The sequence below is a fragment of the Schistocerca nitens genome, chromosome 5 (assembly GCF_023898315.1).
Source record: "Schistocerca nitens isolate TAMUIC-IGC-003100 chromosome 5, iqSchNite1.1, whole genome shotgun sequence".
Classification (NCBI taxonomy): Eukaryota; Metazoa; Arthropoda; class Insecta; order Orthoptera; family Acrididae; genus Schistocerca; species Schistocerca nitens.
The window spans coordinates 346,683,950-346,699,352 of NC_064618.1; the positions used below are offsets into that span (position 1 = coordinate 346,683,950).

General features: G+C 43.6%; 1 protein-coding gene across 2 annotated transcripts in view; it reads left to right on the forward strand.

Moving 5' to 3' along the window:
* Positions 1 to 243: 243 nt before the first annotated feature.
* Positions 244 to 15,403, forward strand: part of LOC126259703 (TD and POZ domain-containing protein 5-like) — a 50,199-nt gene continuing 35,039 nt past the window's right edge. Inside the window, exon 1 of one of the 2 annotated variants that reach the window (XM_049956675.1) lies at positions 244 to 418. The gene's annotated coding sequence lies outside the window, so the exon portion shown is untranslated. The remainder of the gene's footprint in view (positions 419 to 15,403) is intronic. The other variant, XM_049956674.1, reaches the window with a different exon arrangement.

A 15,403-nucleotide genomic window follows, 5' to 3' on the forward strand; every position in this document is an offset into this window, starting at 1 on the left:
CGTTGTGTCAACAAGGGTGGGAACGACGGTGTTCAAAGTAGCAGAAACGGAAATAATGACGAAGAACAAACGGGCTAATTTGTGTAAGCCTAAAAAGTAGCATCTGCGAGAGTTCCGATAGAAGAAAGCGACGCTATCTTAAGATTGAGTTTGAGGAAAATTCAGAATCTGAATGACACTTAAGATTAGATAACCAGGGAATTAATCTTTTAGACTCGCAGCCCAGCGCATTTGTGAATTTCCGCCTCACGACAGACTGCTTAAGGAATTTCAGTATTTATAGGAGGGAAGAGTAAAACCGAAACTGCTGTAGTTAGACCGGATTTTGATCGGTGTAACATAATTAACGATCTGTCAGCAGAGGTTGAGCACCGTCCCATCGTAGCAGTTACAGACGCTGCCGTTGCCGTAAGTATAGGTGGTCTGCAAAGTAAATTATTAGTAGACAGCAGTTCAGAAATTTTGGCCATTACAGAAGACATGGGTGAGTACAAAATTTACTTGCTCGTATTTTAGATGTAGTCATGTAGTGCCGCGGCATTAGATGGGCGAAACGACATCTGATTGCCGGGCAACGGAGCGCTCGTTGCTCAGCATCTGCTGCGTCGCACAGGTGGTCATCAGATAAATGGAACACCCAGTACAGTATAGACTAGAACAACGCGCAAGAGCAATGGTGTCGAGGTATAATGCTCACGGTGGTGTACTATCATACGGGCGAGTCGCGTTCAATCCTCCCTCCCGCCATTTTTCTTTTTTTTCCCCCCTGCTGTTCGCTGTGTTGAAATTTGTGTCTGTGTCGTGGTGTAACGTCCGTTTGTAACACGGTGATGTAACGAATGGACCCACAATGACAGTTGATGATGCACAACTACTCTATTATCCGAAAGGATGTAGCTTACGAGCGGGAACCGAAAACGTTTGATGACAAGTCAACCGAATCCACCGCCGGAAAACGCGTTAGTGACAGTACGTGTGTCATATGATAGGAATTTCTTACCGACGCACCTAATTTGTACGCCTGCTAAGTGAAAGAGATATGCCTCCTCGCCCGATTTAGATGTTCGTATGAATGTGAATGTGATCACTTCCAGCGAAATGATGAAAACATAGTAGTTTGTCACAGAAGCTGCAACAGATTAACGCAACTATTTCACAATCACACAGTTTCTCTGTGCTCTGTCAAAATATATGGTTTTGAAGTTGTGTTCCGTTTTGGAAGTTTTGACTCTTGACTTTCTTTGTTGTAACGTAGTTCACACCCGATCCTTTGTTGACAGTTCACACTCGATTCTTTGTTGTTTTCATTTCTGTAAGACGTCTGTATCGTACCTCGTCTGCTCTCACTATTCATCACATTTGCTTGCGACGGTAACCTAATCTTACCATATAACTCTTATTCAATAACCAATGTACATCTATGACAATTGACAAGACCACAGAAAGAGTACGAACATTTCAGTGACCGGACGGACAATTCATAATCCCGTGAAAAAAATGAAATAAAATAAATCGCATGAGAGAGTTTTGAAAGGGTGTCATCCGCTTTATAGTTAAAGACGATGACCACTTAACCACGACGCCGCGGGTGTGTCTGTTTCCGCAATATTGCACATGTCAAGCATGCACCGTTCACTGTTTCTATTTTGCTCTTTTTTCATGGTTACGTACACCTTCTTCCTGTTTTCATGCTTGATCTTCTTTCAGTTTTTGACGGGCTGTCCACAGGGCTATCTTACCACTAAATATGAGGAGGGTGGAACAGGGAGTTTCCCTTGTCACTAATGTTGTATTTAGGAACATATCTGTTCAACAATATTAATTATTTGTGTGCTGATATTAGTCTGGATTACGTGATTTCACATACATGATTCCAGCCATTTTATGTGTTACGGTAAGGATTGTGAAACTGTCCAATATGGAACCTGTAACGCTTCATGAAATAGAATTTAGCGCCAATGAGAACAAATTCGCTGAAACGTCTATAGATGGTGTAGGCGTTTCGGCTCCTGACTTATTTCGTGCCGTAAGCGAAGTAATCAGTCCTATAGCTAATCGCACCACAAGCCGCATATCAGACAGACTTACGAAATAGTTCATGGTTTAGCAAAGGTGATAAAGTCAAGACTGTTGCATTCTGTAATGAAAGATCAACTACCCATAGCAAAATCTCAACTAAATAAAATAAATTCTGCATTGGAATTCCTTCTAAAATAACAACCTGAACCACCACTGTATTAAATTTTTCTTTAAAATAAAATGCTACAAAGACTAACGTAACATATTTGTCATTAGAAGGCGGCACATCAACTACTGAAATAGTTTTGTTGGGAGATGCATATCAAGTGCAAACTAAATCAGATACTATGGTATCCAAACCAGAGATAGTATCCAATGAAATGTCAATTGATAGTAATGAACGGTTAGATTCAGAACTGACACACATAGTGCAGCCTCCAGCTATTGAACTTTCATCTCAGAATATCACTTCAGAAAAGGGTTTGGGATCTGAAGCGGACCTTTCTAAGAATATGTTAGATGAAAATTTACGAGAATCACTAGATAATGATAATTTTGTGAGACAAATCAGTAATGTAACATTGGAGCAATCTGATGCAAAACAAACCATACTAGACACATGATCATGTATTGTAACCACATGCAGTGGAAGTACTTATTCCATACTAATAAAGCAAATCAAGCAGATCTGTCACCCAAACACTTGTCCTATGAGGTGGATGCAGTACTTCCGTTACACTCAGTTCTGTTACGTGATTCTTGCCTTAAAAAAGAAAAACAGTTGAAGGTGTTTACTGCTCTTGTAAACATTAATGATAATTCTAGCAGCAATTGTGGTGTGGATCATTCCTCTCTCTGCTACACTTAAGGTTTTGTTGTTGTGACATGTCAAAAGACGATAACATGTCTGGTGCCACTGTCAATAACGCCACTGCTACATTGTACTCAGCTTGTAGGGAACACAGTCCACCTAGTCTAAAAAATATGGAATGTGACAGGACTCTAGTAAGTTATTACTGTCACAGACTAAGACAATACCATTATTATGATAGCCGGCCGCCGTGGTCTCGCGGTTCTAGGCGCTCAGTCCGGAACCGCGCGACTGCTACGGTCGCAGGTTCGAATCCTGCCTCGAGCATGGATGTGTGTGGTGTCCTTAGGTTAGTTAGGTTTAAGTAGTTCTAAGTTCTAGGGGACTGATGACCACAGCTGTTAAGTCCCATAGTGCTCAGAGCCATTTGAACCATTATTATGATACCTACACAAACAGGAAAATAATCAAGACATTTTACATGTAATTTTACTAATAAACTATACTCTTAATGTGAACTAGTTAAGCAACCATGCCAGACAATATTAAAAATAATAAATTAAATGTAACCAGAAACATTAAGCTGTGGAGTAGCCCGTGGGCAATGATTATAATTGGGTTAATTTGTTGCATTACAATAATGATGTAGACACCAGAAAGAAACTAACTATAGATTATTTTAAATGCTGTGTTCTAAATGAAGAGATTGTCCAAGCCACTTTACATACTGTAGTTGGGAAGATGCTGGCTATGCTTGTAATAGACACAAGTGCTATGATGATTATTACATAGTCCAGTATGTACAATAACATTTGTGTAGTCGCAAAAGTACCCACATACCCAGTAAAAACAGTAAAATCGTCAGAGATATTGGTGTTAAATTCAATACTGTGAAGATGTAAATTCTACTGTAGGTTATAGTAGGAAATGGAGTGATAAAACGCCTGTTCCTAGTTACACATGGATTGGTAGTAGAATGGATTCTTGGTACTGATTTCCTACAACAGAAGATTACAACAACGGATTTATCATCAGGTAAATGTTTTTTAAACTTCGATAGCCAGAAAATTGTAACAGATTGAATAAAAATGAAACTCTAGCAAGGTAAATACTGCCAGGGCTCATGTGTAAAGTTACTTAAGACAAGGACAACATACATTAGAATTACACTCTCACAGTGTAGTCAGGTTAAAAACATTGAAAATCAAGTCAAAGGTAAAATCTCAGAGTCTGCTCTTATTGACTCACGAGTAGAATTAAAAGAATTATTATTGAAGTTTGTACTAATATTTAAGTAGTCCTTGAACTGTCTACATATACCACTATCAATTCTAAGTTTGCCTCCATGAGAACTATTGTCATGACATGCATTCCTATGGACAAAAAGGGTCACAAATAAGATAAGACAAATTACTGCATGGAGAATAATTGAACTTTCTATGTTGCTTTACTGTAGTCCACTATTAACTGTGATAAAGCCTGATAGAAGCATTGACCTAATTTTAGATGTGAGGGCCAGTAACAAGATAATTATTCTCATAAGAACCTGACTTGAAAGCTTGGATGAAAACTTACAGAAATTCCGTAGAGTCAAATATCGTACCAGAATACTGGCAGAATACTTACTGGCAGGTAAGTCTCACTAAGAATCTAGAAAGTATACTGCTTTTATCTTTAGAGAATGAAATTACCAATTTTGTGTACTACCATTTGATCTAAACATGAATTCATTACAGCCTTAATTACGGTACTTGGGGTTGCACCACTAGACAGTTACATTATATGTTGATGATTTATTAACAGCCACCCACACCTGGGAAGAACATGTAAATTTGTTAGAAAAGATATTCCACAATTTGCTGAAACAGCGATTACAGCATATCTGCAAAAGTCCAATTTGTGAGGGTCAAAATTAAATATATTGGGCACATAAGCTCATCTACAGGAATAAGAACAGACCTAGACAAAATCAATTCAATAATAGTGTTTCTTTATCCCAGCATGAAAAAACACCGTAAAGCAGATTTTGGCTTGTCTTCATTTTTTAGTATGTTTGTGCTGAATCAGGTTTTACATTCTACAGTTCTGTTTGTTGAAGAAAAATACACCATGGCTGTGGGTAAGTGAATGTAAAAGAGATATTGATGTGATAAAAGATGCTTTTGCTAAATGCAATATTTTGCACCATTCAACCATGACCAAAGAATTGCCGGCCAGAGTGGCCGAGCGGTTCTAGGCGCTACAGTCTGGAACCGCGCGACCACTACGGTCGCAGGTTCGAATCCTGCCTCGGGCATGGATGTGTGTGATGTCCTTAGGTTAGTTAGGTTTAAGTAGTTCTAAGTTCTAGGGGACTTATGACCACAGCAGTTGAGTCCCATAGCGCTCAGAGCCATTTGAACCATTTTTGAACCAAAGAATTCTGCCTAGTGACTGATGCCTCATTTTCTGGCCTAGGAGCTTGGATACTTCTTATTCATGTTATTACTTTTGCTAGCTACAAATAGTCAGAATGTGAACATGCCTACTCTGTTACCAAGGTGTAAATTCTAGCAGTAGCATAGACCTTCAAAAAATTCAGTTATTATATAGATGAAAAAAACACAATAAAATTTACTATGATCTTAAGCCGTTAAGCTTTCTATATCATTACTTCATACATGATTAGAGTATTGGTCTTTGTTTTTACAAGAATTCATTTCTGAGGTCATTCACATTTCAGGAGAAGAGAACGTCATGACAGATGCTCTGTCACGACTACTACAGGATTTACCAGAATACACAGCGCTTATGGAACAATTTACTGACTACTGCACTCTACTCATGAAGGATAGCAAATACCGACAGTATTATTTAGATATGTGAAGAAATGAAGCTGATTTACAAAATTCTAACCAGCATTGGTATAAAGTTGAACATTACTTCCACAAAATCCTACCAATAAACTAAAACAACAATACCGAATGATGTTCTATTTTATATAAACCATACACATCTGACACATGATGCATTTATATTCCAGATGCATATGAGGATGCATTAATTTGGTGTACACATAATGTGTGGGGTCACTATGGTGCATCTATATCTAGCAGAAAGATTAATTTATATTGCTTCATTCTTAGCATGAGAAGATGAGTACAACAGCTACTTAAACATGTCTTATATGCCAGAAAGCAAAATGCACAAACAAATGCTGTCATACTCAGTTAAATCCTACAATACCACCAAAGCCACTACAAATTATATCAGTAGGTGTCATGGGACCTTTCCCTCATCTGGAGGTGGAGTTAAGAATGTAGTAGAACTACATGACACTTTTGCAAAGTATGTTAAGCTGTATGCTACGGAGCGAATTTTAATCTCTGCAGTGGAGCATGCACTGTTATGAAACTTCCTGGCAGAATAAACTGTGTACTGGACTGAGACTGAAACTTCATACCTTCGTCGTCCATGGGCGAGTGCTCTCTGACTGAGCTACCCTTCCTCACAGTTTTATTTTCATCAGTTGCTGTTTCCTATTTTCCAGGCTTCACAGAAGCTCTCCTGCAAAACTTGCAAATCCAGCGCTCATCAATGAAAAAATGTTGCGACGTTGCAAAAACATAGCTTAGCCACAGGCTGGGGGATGTTTTCAGATTGAATTTTTCACTCTACAGTGGAGAGTGTGTTGATATGAAACTTCCTAGCAAACTCAAGCTATGTGCTGGATCGAGACTCGAAATTGGGACATTTGCTCTTTGCAGGCTAGTGTTCTGCCGACTGAGCTACCCCAGCATGACTCACGAAACGTTGCCACAGCTTTACTTCCACCAGTTCGTCATCACCTTCCTTCCAAACTTCACAGACGCTCTCCTGTGAATTTTGCGAGACTAACTCTCCTCAACCCACAACAAAGATATTGTGTGGTGCAGCTCATATGTCGTACTGTGTGGTGGCACACCATCCAATTTCAACTGGCAGCAACATCAGTTCTCCTTGACACTAATCTGTTGTACTTGCATCGCTCTGTAGCAGCTTGGCTGGATGAAAGTGGGGCTGACTGATGGGCCAGTGGGGCCTAGTGACAGACTGGTGGTTGACAAAACACCACAACACTTTCCCATTGTCAATGACAAGTGGCATGCACTACTCGACTGTGGCAGGCCAATGATGGTCAATGGGCAGCTGACCTCCACCCGAGCAGGATGATACTTGGTTCAACACCTTGTGATGCTGATGTCAGACTTGAGCAGCGAGCCGGAAAACAATGAGTAGGTCAAGGTCCTCCTAACAGCTGTGGGCTCCTCCTTCTTGCTGCCACTCACTTCTAATGTTGAACTTCTGCGCCCTGGCGACCCAGGCATGGATCTCATCTTCCACAGAGATGGGGGATGACTAGTATGCACAGGACATCACTCGCTGACTCCTGACAGGAGTCTGGCAAACTGCAGGTCCCTGCACTGTGGCACCAAGTTAAAAAAAAAAAAATGGTTCAAATGGCTCTGAGCACTGTGGGACTTAACTGCTGAGGTCATCAGTCCCCTAGAACTTAGAATACTTAAACCTAACTAACCTAAGGACATCACACACATCCATGCCCGAGGCAGGATTCGAACCTGCGACCGTAGCGGTCACGCGGTTCCAGACTGTAGCACCTAGAACCGCTCGGCCACTCAGGCCGGCTGCACCAAGTTCCCCAAGGTGGAGTTAGTGCAGCAAGTGGCTGCTCCAATCCAGTCTTGAACCCATAGCTGCACCTGGCAGCACGTAGTCATCACGTTGTCTAGTGTAGCCTGGAGTTGTGATAGTACTGCTGGGCTCTGAACGAATCTGTCCCAAAATTCATAGTTATTTATACTGCTGCAGGGCGCAATTGTTGCACTATTTCCCGACTCCCGGTCGCCTAAATCTTAACATAGTTACAGCTCTGATGTGGCGACACCATCCTGCCAGCTCTGGCTATTACTGCTGTGTCGTGTAGATTTCGCAGAGCATGGCTAGCTCGTATTCCAGTCCTTTTTCGTGCATGTTGCTATAAGTTCTGTGTCACAACACTGTACTTATGACCAGCAGTAGCTAATGGACCGCTCCATGGCAGCTTCATACATATTCATATAAGATTAGGTAGTGACGTGACGCAATGAAGTGTCATAGTGTTATTAATATATTATGGGTTTTAATCACAAAAAACTGCGGAACAGCTACTACCGTATCATACCAAAAGGAGGTCAAATGTAAACTCAGCCTTTAATACATTAAATATCATAGTTACGATTCAGTCTAATTCTCGAGCTTCAGCTCAACCTGCGAGCTTGTGAGATCTGTTGATACTACCTCTACAGCAGGTCTTGTGTCGTATTTATTCTTGCGATCACAATTAAGGCCAATTTAACATGCTTTATTTCGTGTATTAGGCATTCATTTCACTGTTAATTTTCTTTCATGTTTGACGTCACCACTCTATTATGATATGATAAGAAACATCAGTTTTTACACGTTATTCTATTATGTGACTGGGGATCAACATGATCATTTTTGCATATCACTTAGTACATTAACGCAACCTCTAATAATGAAATAAAAGTTTGTATTGGCTTCAGATTCGAGTAATATTTTTGAAGGACAATACTTCCGTCTCTGACTGTTAGCCTTACATAAAAATTCACAATAAATGTTTGTATCCAGTATCCAGAAATACTGTAAGAGAACTATAACATCTACAGGTACATCTATCATTGTGAAGTGCATGGCACAGGGTACGTCCCATTGTATGATTTATTTGAGCTTTTCACCATTTCAATCATGTATGCAGCGTGGGAAGAATGATTATCTAAATCCCTCTGACTGTGCTGTAACTAACATAACCTTATCATCACAATCCCTATGGCAGCGGTATCTAGAGAATTGTTGTATATTCCTTGAGTCGTAATTCAAAGACGTTTCTTGATACTTTGTTAATAGACTTTCTGAAAGTAGTTTGCTTCTGTCTTAGAGTGTGTGCCAGTTCATTTCTTTCATCATCTCTGTGACACTCTCCTGTAGGTTAGACAAACTGGTCATTCTTTGTAAACGTTAGTTCCATCTGGTGTATGGTTTGGCTCATATAACGGTCTAGTCCAAGAACTGATGAAGTAATGATGTAATTCCAGGAGATGATAAAATAATGGTGTAATTCCATAAACTGATAAGATAACAACTTCTGGTATCAGGCTAGAGCTGAGACAATGGGCTTACTACAAGGGGCAATTAAAAAGGTTCCATTCGGAAGCCATACAGTCCAGAATCGGTATGACAATCAGGCTCAATCGCTGTGAACACTGAGGCAATCATCCCACTGAGGCGCCAGGTTTAAGGCACATATGTGGTAAAACACCGTGTCCTGCTACACGAAGAATGCCGTAACTACCTGCTGCACATCCTAATTCGACAGGAATGGTCGACCCTTCAAGGTCTTGTTTAAGGAACCAAAGGCATGACTATCACATGGGGAGAGGTAAGGACTACAGGGCAGGTGCTCGAAGTCTCCCACTAGTCTGTAATGGATGAGGCTGGCCTCCCAGATCGACTGCTGTCTTTTGTTGAATTGCGACCAGCACAGAACTTGGCACACCATTCCACAACGATAGCTTTCGATAGAGGTGGTGCCTAATAGACATTGTTCATTCACCGGTGGATGTCTACCAGTGTTTGTCCTTCGTGAGCAAAGAAAAGAATAACAGCATGTTGATCCTGTTTGCACACATTTGGTAATAATGTCACCAGAGCTCATGTTTCTGCATTTATCGCATAGATGTCGGAAAGACATGGATGACACATTGATTCCTTGCCTACATGTCGGAGCTTATATACTTTCGTCAGAGTCGCGCTACGATTCATATACGGCGCAGCACCGCGCGCAAACGGAAATTTTTGATCACCCCTCATAGATAAACTTGAGAGGAGGTATCGTGCTACACCTCAGACAAACATGTAAGGTACATTCAAGGAACCTCCAGGAGAGTCCACTAATTTCTATGTGGTACTTTCAAGGTCAACCCCCACTCTCCCCCCCCCCCCCCCCCCACTCACACAGGTCTGCCCACACACTTGCATCCATCTGATTCATTCAAATTTACACAACTCACCTCCACCTCAAGGCTGCCCTATCATCTGAGGCACTGCCTGTACTAGATGGGGTTGACTTTCACCCCATCTTCTTCTGCCACTTCCTTTACCCTGGATCAAAAACATTTAAGCTTCCCTCCTAGTCCTCATCCGTTATAACTAGAGCAATAGTGTGGATGGCATCAGTCGATTCCTGTGCGCCATACGAAAAGGATCAGGCTTGTCTCGGATCTGGCTGTGGGCATTTGTTATCAATAATAATAACAAACTGATTTTACTGTTACTCCATTTGTGAGTTTCGTCCCACTACTCTTGGCATCACGTCAACACGAGCATGTAAATCCACATATGCTCACTTACAACACTTCACTATAAATACACTACTGGCCATTAACATTGCTACACCACGAAGACGAGGTGCTACAGACACGAAATTTAGCCGACAGGAAAAAGATGCTGTGATATGCAAATGATTAGCTTTACAGAGCATTCACACAAGGTTGGCGCCATTGGCGACACCTACAAAGTGCTGACATGAGGAAGGTTTCCAAGCGATTTCTCATACACAAACAGCAGTTGACCGGCGTTGCGTGGTGTAACGTTCTTGTGATGCCTCGTGTAAGGAGGAGATATGCGTACCATCACGTTTCCGACTTTGATAAAGGTCGGATTGTAGCCTATCGCGATTGCGGTTTATCGTATCGCGACATTGCTGCTCGCGTTGGTCGAGATCCAATGACTGTTAGCAGAATATGGAATTGGTGGGTTCAGGAGGGTAATACGGAACGCCGTGCTGGATCCCAACGGCCTCATATCACTAGCAGTCGAGATGACAAGCATCTTATCCGCATGGCTGTAACGGATCGTGCAGTCACGTCTCGATCCCTGAGTCAACAGATGGGGACGTTTGCATGACAACCACCATCTGCACGAACAGTTCGACGATGTTTGCAGCAGCTTGGACTATCAGCTCGGAGACCATGGCTGCGGTTACCCTTGACGCTGCATCACAGACAGGAGCACCAGCGATGGTGTACTCAACGACGAATCTGGGTGCACGAATGGCAAAACGTCATTTTTTCGGATGAATCCAGGTCCTGTTTACAGCATCATAATGGTCGCATCCGTGTTTGGCGACATCGCGGTGAACGCACATTGGAAGCGTGTATTCGTCATCGCCATACTGGCGTATCACCCGGCGTGATGGTGGGGTGCCATTGGTTACACGTCTCGGTCACGTCTTGCTCGCATTGACGGCACTTTGAACCGTGGACGTTACATTTCAGTTGTATTGCGACCTGTAACTCTACCCTTCATTCAATCCCTGCGAAACCCTACATTTCAGCAGGATAATGCACGACCGCATGTTGCAGGTCCTGTACGGGCCTTTCTGGATACGGAAAATGTTCGACTGCTGCCCTGGTCAGCACATTCACAGATTTTTCACCAACTGAAAACGTCTGGTCAATGGTGGCCGAGCAACTGGCTCATCACAATACGCCAGTCACTAGTCTTGATGAACTGTGGTATCGTGTTTGACTCAATGCCCAGGCGTATCAAGGCCGTTATTACGGCCAGAGGTGGTTGTTCTGGGTCCTGATTTCTCAGGATCTACGCACCCAAATTGCGTGAAAATGTAATCACATGTCAGTTCTAGTATAATACACTCCTGGAAATGGAAAAAAGAACACATTGACACCGGTGTGTCAGACCCACCATACTTGCTCCGGACACTGCGAGAGGGCTGTACAAGCAATGATCACACGCACGGCACAGCGGACACACCAGGAACCGCGGTGTTGGCCGTCGAATGGCGCTAGCTGCGCAGCATTTGTGCACCGCCGCCGTCAGTGTCAGCCAGTTTGCCGTGGCATACGGAGCTCCATCGCAGTCTTTAACACTGGTAGCATGCCGCGACAGCGTGGACGTGAACCGTATGTGCAGTTGACGGACTTTGAGCGAGGGCGTATAGTGGGCATGCGGGAGGCCGGGTGGACGTACCGCCGAATTGCTCAACACGTGGGGCGTGAGGTCTCCACAGTACATCGATGTTGTCGCCAGTGGTCGGCGGAAGGTGCACGTGCCCGTCGACCTGGGACCGGACCGCAGCGACGCACGGATGCACGCCAAGACCGTAGGATCCTACGCAGTGCCGTAGGGGACCGCACCGCCACTTCCCGGCAAATTAGGGACACTGTTGCTCCTGGGGTATCGGCGAGGACCATTCGCAACCGTCTCCATGAAGCTGGGCTACGGTCCCGCACATCGTTAGGCCGTCTTCCGCTCACGCCCCAACATCGTGCAGCCCGCCTCCAGTGGTGTCGCGACAGGCGTGAATGGAGGGACGAATGGAGACGTGTCGTCTTCAGCGATGAGAGTCGCTTCTGCCTTGGTGCCAATGATGGTCGTATGCGTGTTTGGCGCCGTGCAGGTGAGCGCCACAATAGGACTGCATACGACCGAGGCACACAGAGCCAACACCCGGCATCATGGTGTGGGGAGCGATCTCCTACACTGGCCGTACACCACTGGTGATCGTCGAGGGGACACTGAATAGTGCACGGTACATCCAAACCGTCATCGAACCCATCGTTCTACCATTCCTAGACCGGCAAGGGAACTTGCTGTTCCAACAGGACAATGCACGTCCGCATGTATCCCGTGCCACCCAACGTGCTCTAGAAGGTGTAAGTCAACTACCCTGGCCAGCAAGATCTCCGGATCTGTCCCCCATTGAGCATGTTTGGGACTGGATGAAGCGTCGTCTCACGCGGTCTGCACGTCCAGCACGAACGCTGGTCCAACTGAGGCGCCAGGTGGAAATGGCATGGCAAGCCGTTCCACAGGACTACATCCAGCATCTCTACGATCGTCTCCATGGGAGAATAGCAGCCTGCATTGCTGCGAAAGGTGGATATACACTGTACTAGTGCCGACATTGTGCATGCTCTGTTGCCTGTGTCTATGTGCCTGTGGTTCTGTCAGTGTGATCATGTGATGTATCTGACCCCAGGAATGTGTCAATAAAGTTTCCCCTTCCTGGGACAATGAATTCACGGTGTTCTTATTTCAATTTCCAGGAGTGTATATGTGTCCAATGAATACCCGTTTATCATCTGCATTTCTTCTTAGTGTATCAATTTTAATGGCCAGTAGTGTATAACTGAAAGAATAACTATAGACCACACTGACGTAAAATTACGTAGTAAGTAGTAAAATTACGTAGTAAGTAGTAAACTTCAGAAAAGTACACATGCGTCAGAAATGGAAAACACAATAAAATTACTTTAAAAAGACATACTGCTCCAACTAGGCTTCAAATTCCAATGAATATCTTTCACAAATTAAAGCAAATCCTGGTTCACATGCAACATTTAAGTGAAGTTAAATTTCGGTAACAACCACTATTTGTCATACCACTAATAATATTTGTGTATTGCTAGAAAGCTAGTAAACTGAACATTATTCTCGCAATACATAAAGAAAGAAACACACATCGCAATGGAGAATCGTATTTCCAATCTCCCCCCGCTATTCTGTCACCCGGGTAGGTCTTCTTGTAAGTATATGGTATCCACCGATTCTTTCGTTCATTCTTTCTTCGCATCGGTAATTTAACTTCTCCTATCCTGGACGTTCCAGCTATGCGGTGGCTCTTGAAATGCACTTCACGGGAAGTCAGAGAAATACAGCCGGTATTTCGGATTGTTCATGATCTTTAGATGTATTTCCTGTAAAAAGGTCCAAAAGTCCATTACGTTCTTTTGGCCATCTCTGAACAAATAGAGCACCATCTGGCCTCGAAGCCACGTTACGGCATTAGTTTTGGTAGGTGGGTAGCACGTCCCGTCCGGGAAGAATGTAATCCCTGGTCCAATGTTGTGTAGTCCCATTCGAAGAAAGAAAGCGATCATTTGTGTCGCCAAACTCCACACTTCTGCCGAGGGGCCGCATATTAGGCGGTATTCATCGTTGTCCAGAGTTTGGCATTGAGGGCCCAATGGTGAATCTGTCGTATGAATCGCATGGAGTCTGGATCGGGTGACATTTTTACCATTATCTGTTAAGTACCATGTTACACGTGTCTCTGTGTCTAAGGAAACGTGCTGTATCGATCGCCATACTACTTGCCAATTGCTATGTGGATGCTTCCTCTCAATAAGATTGCTGTTTTGTCCGATCGTTAGTATACGATAGATGTCACGCGCCGTTGCAGGTCTGGTTTCCGGCAGAGGTGTCTGAACGTAGCTGTACTCTATAAAAAAAAAGTGCGTGTATGATGGAGTAACTGGGAAACGTGCTGGACCGCCATTGGCGCCAGTCAAGAAGCTGGTGCTAGTTCTTCTATTAAGATTCGTGTCAGACAAATCTGACGTCGTATCCACAGTTTTAATATTGTGCTGATATATAATGCCACCTCCCTATCACGAATATGCGCAAGACCAATTCCACCCCTACTAAGAGGGAGGGTACGGGCGTCGTATCTTACTTTAAACAGCAGACCTGCACTCACGAAGGAACCGAACGCCGCCTGTATTCGTCGTTCTATGGTCACCGGCATGGAAGTACTTAGGCAAAATGCGGAATTCGTGGCGCCAGGTAGGTGTTCACATTTGTGTCCAGCTGGATCATGTCTAATGCCCGTTTGATGTTTCCTCTAATGCCTGTCCGGATTGACTGTAATAGTCTCTTGTAGTTGTACGCTGCTGTGCGACATATGTCGTTGGTAAAAACAATACCTAGACATTTCATGGTATCCATGAGCCGTAAGGGTGTTATATATTCTACCGTTAGTCCAACACCAGTATTCATCGCTACAGACTTGTCCATATTTATACGGCTGCCAGTGGCCGTTCAATATTTTCGTATCCAATCTGAAGCCACATTCATATCGTTTTCATTCCGTACTATCAGCACCAGATCATTCGCATACGACTTGCATGTAAATGTGAGTCCTCGCAAATTCAGTCCTGTCAAGCGGTTTCGAGAGCCAGTGCTTATAATGTCGTTGATAAGGGAGACTCTTGTTAGGCCGATCTCGTTATGAGGAGAGATTTTGTTGAACGTCCATTGACGAACAGTTTGCAGGAATCATTGCTGAGTAACCGCATCACGACAGCGATAAATGGTCGTGGAAATCGCATGTGTGTCAGGGCTTCTGCAAGACAGTTATGACTTACTCTATCAAAGCCTCGATCAAAATCTATTGACGCTAGTGCTGCACGGAGACGGCACGTCTTTGCTACGGTGATCAAATGGCGATATTCAACAAGCGCCGTCTGGATGTTGGTATCTCCACCGAACGAAGTTTGATCGAGTGAGAGTGCTTGGCACAGTACACTTCGAAGGCGTGCTACTAATAATCTAGTGAATATTTTAAAGTCGCAGTTGAGGAGCGTCAGTGGTAGGTAGTCCCGTATCCGTGTACCACCCGAGGGTTTGTGTATCGGGATAACCAGCACCTCCACAAAAGCCGCCGGTAAGCGC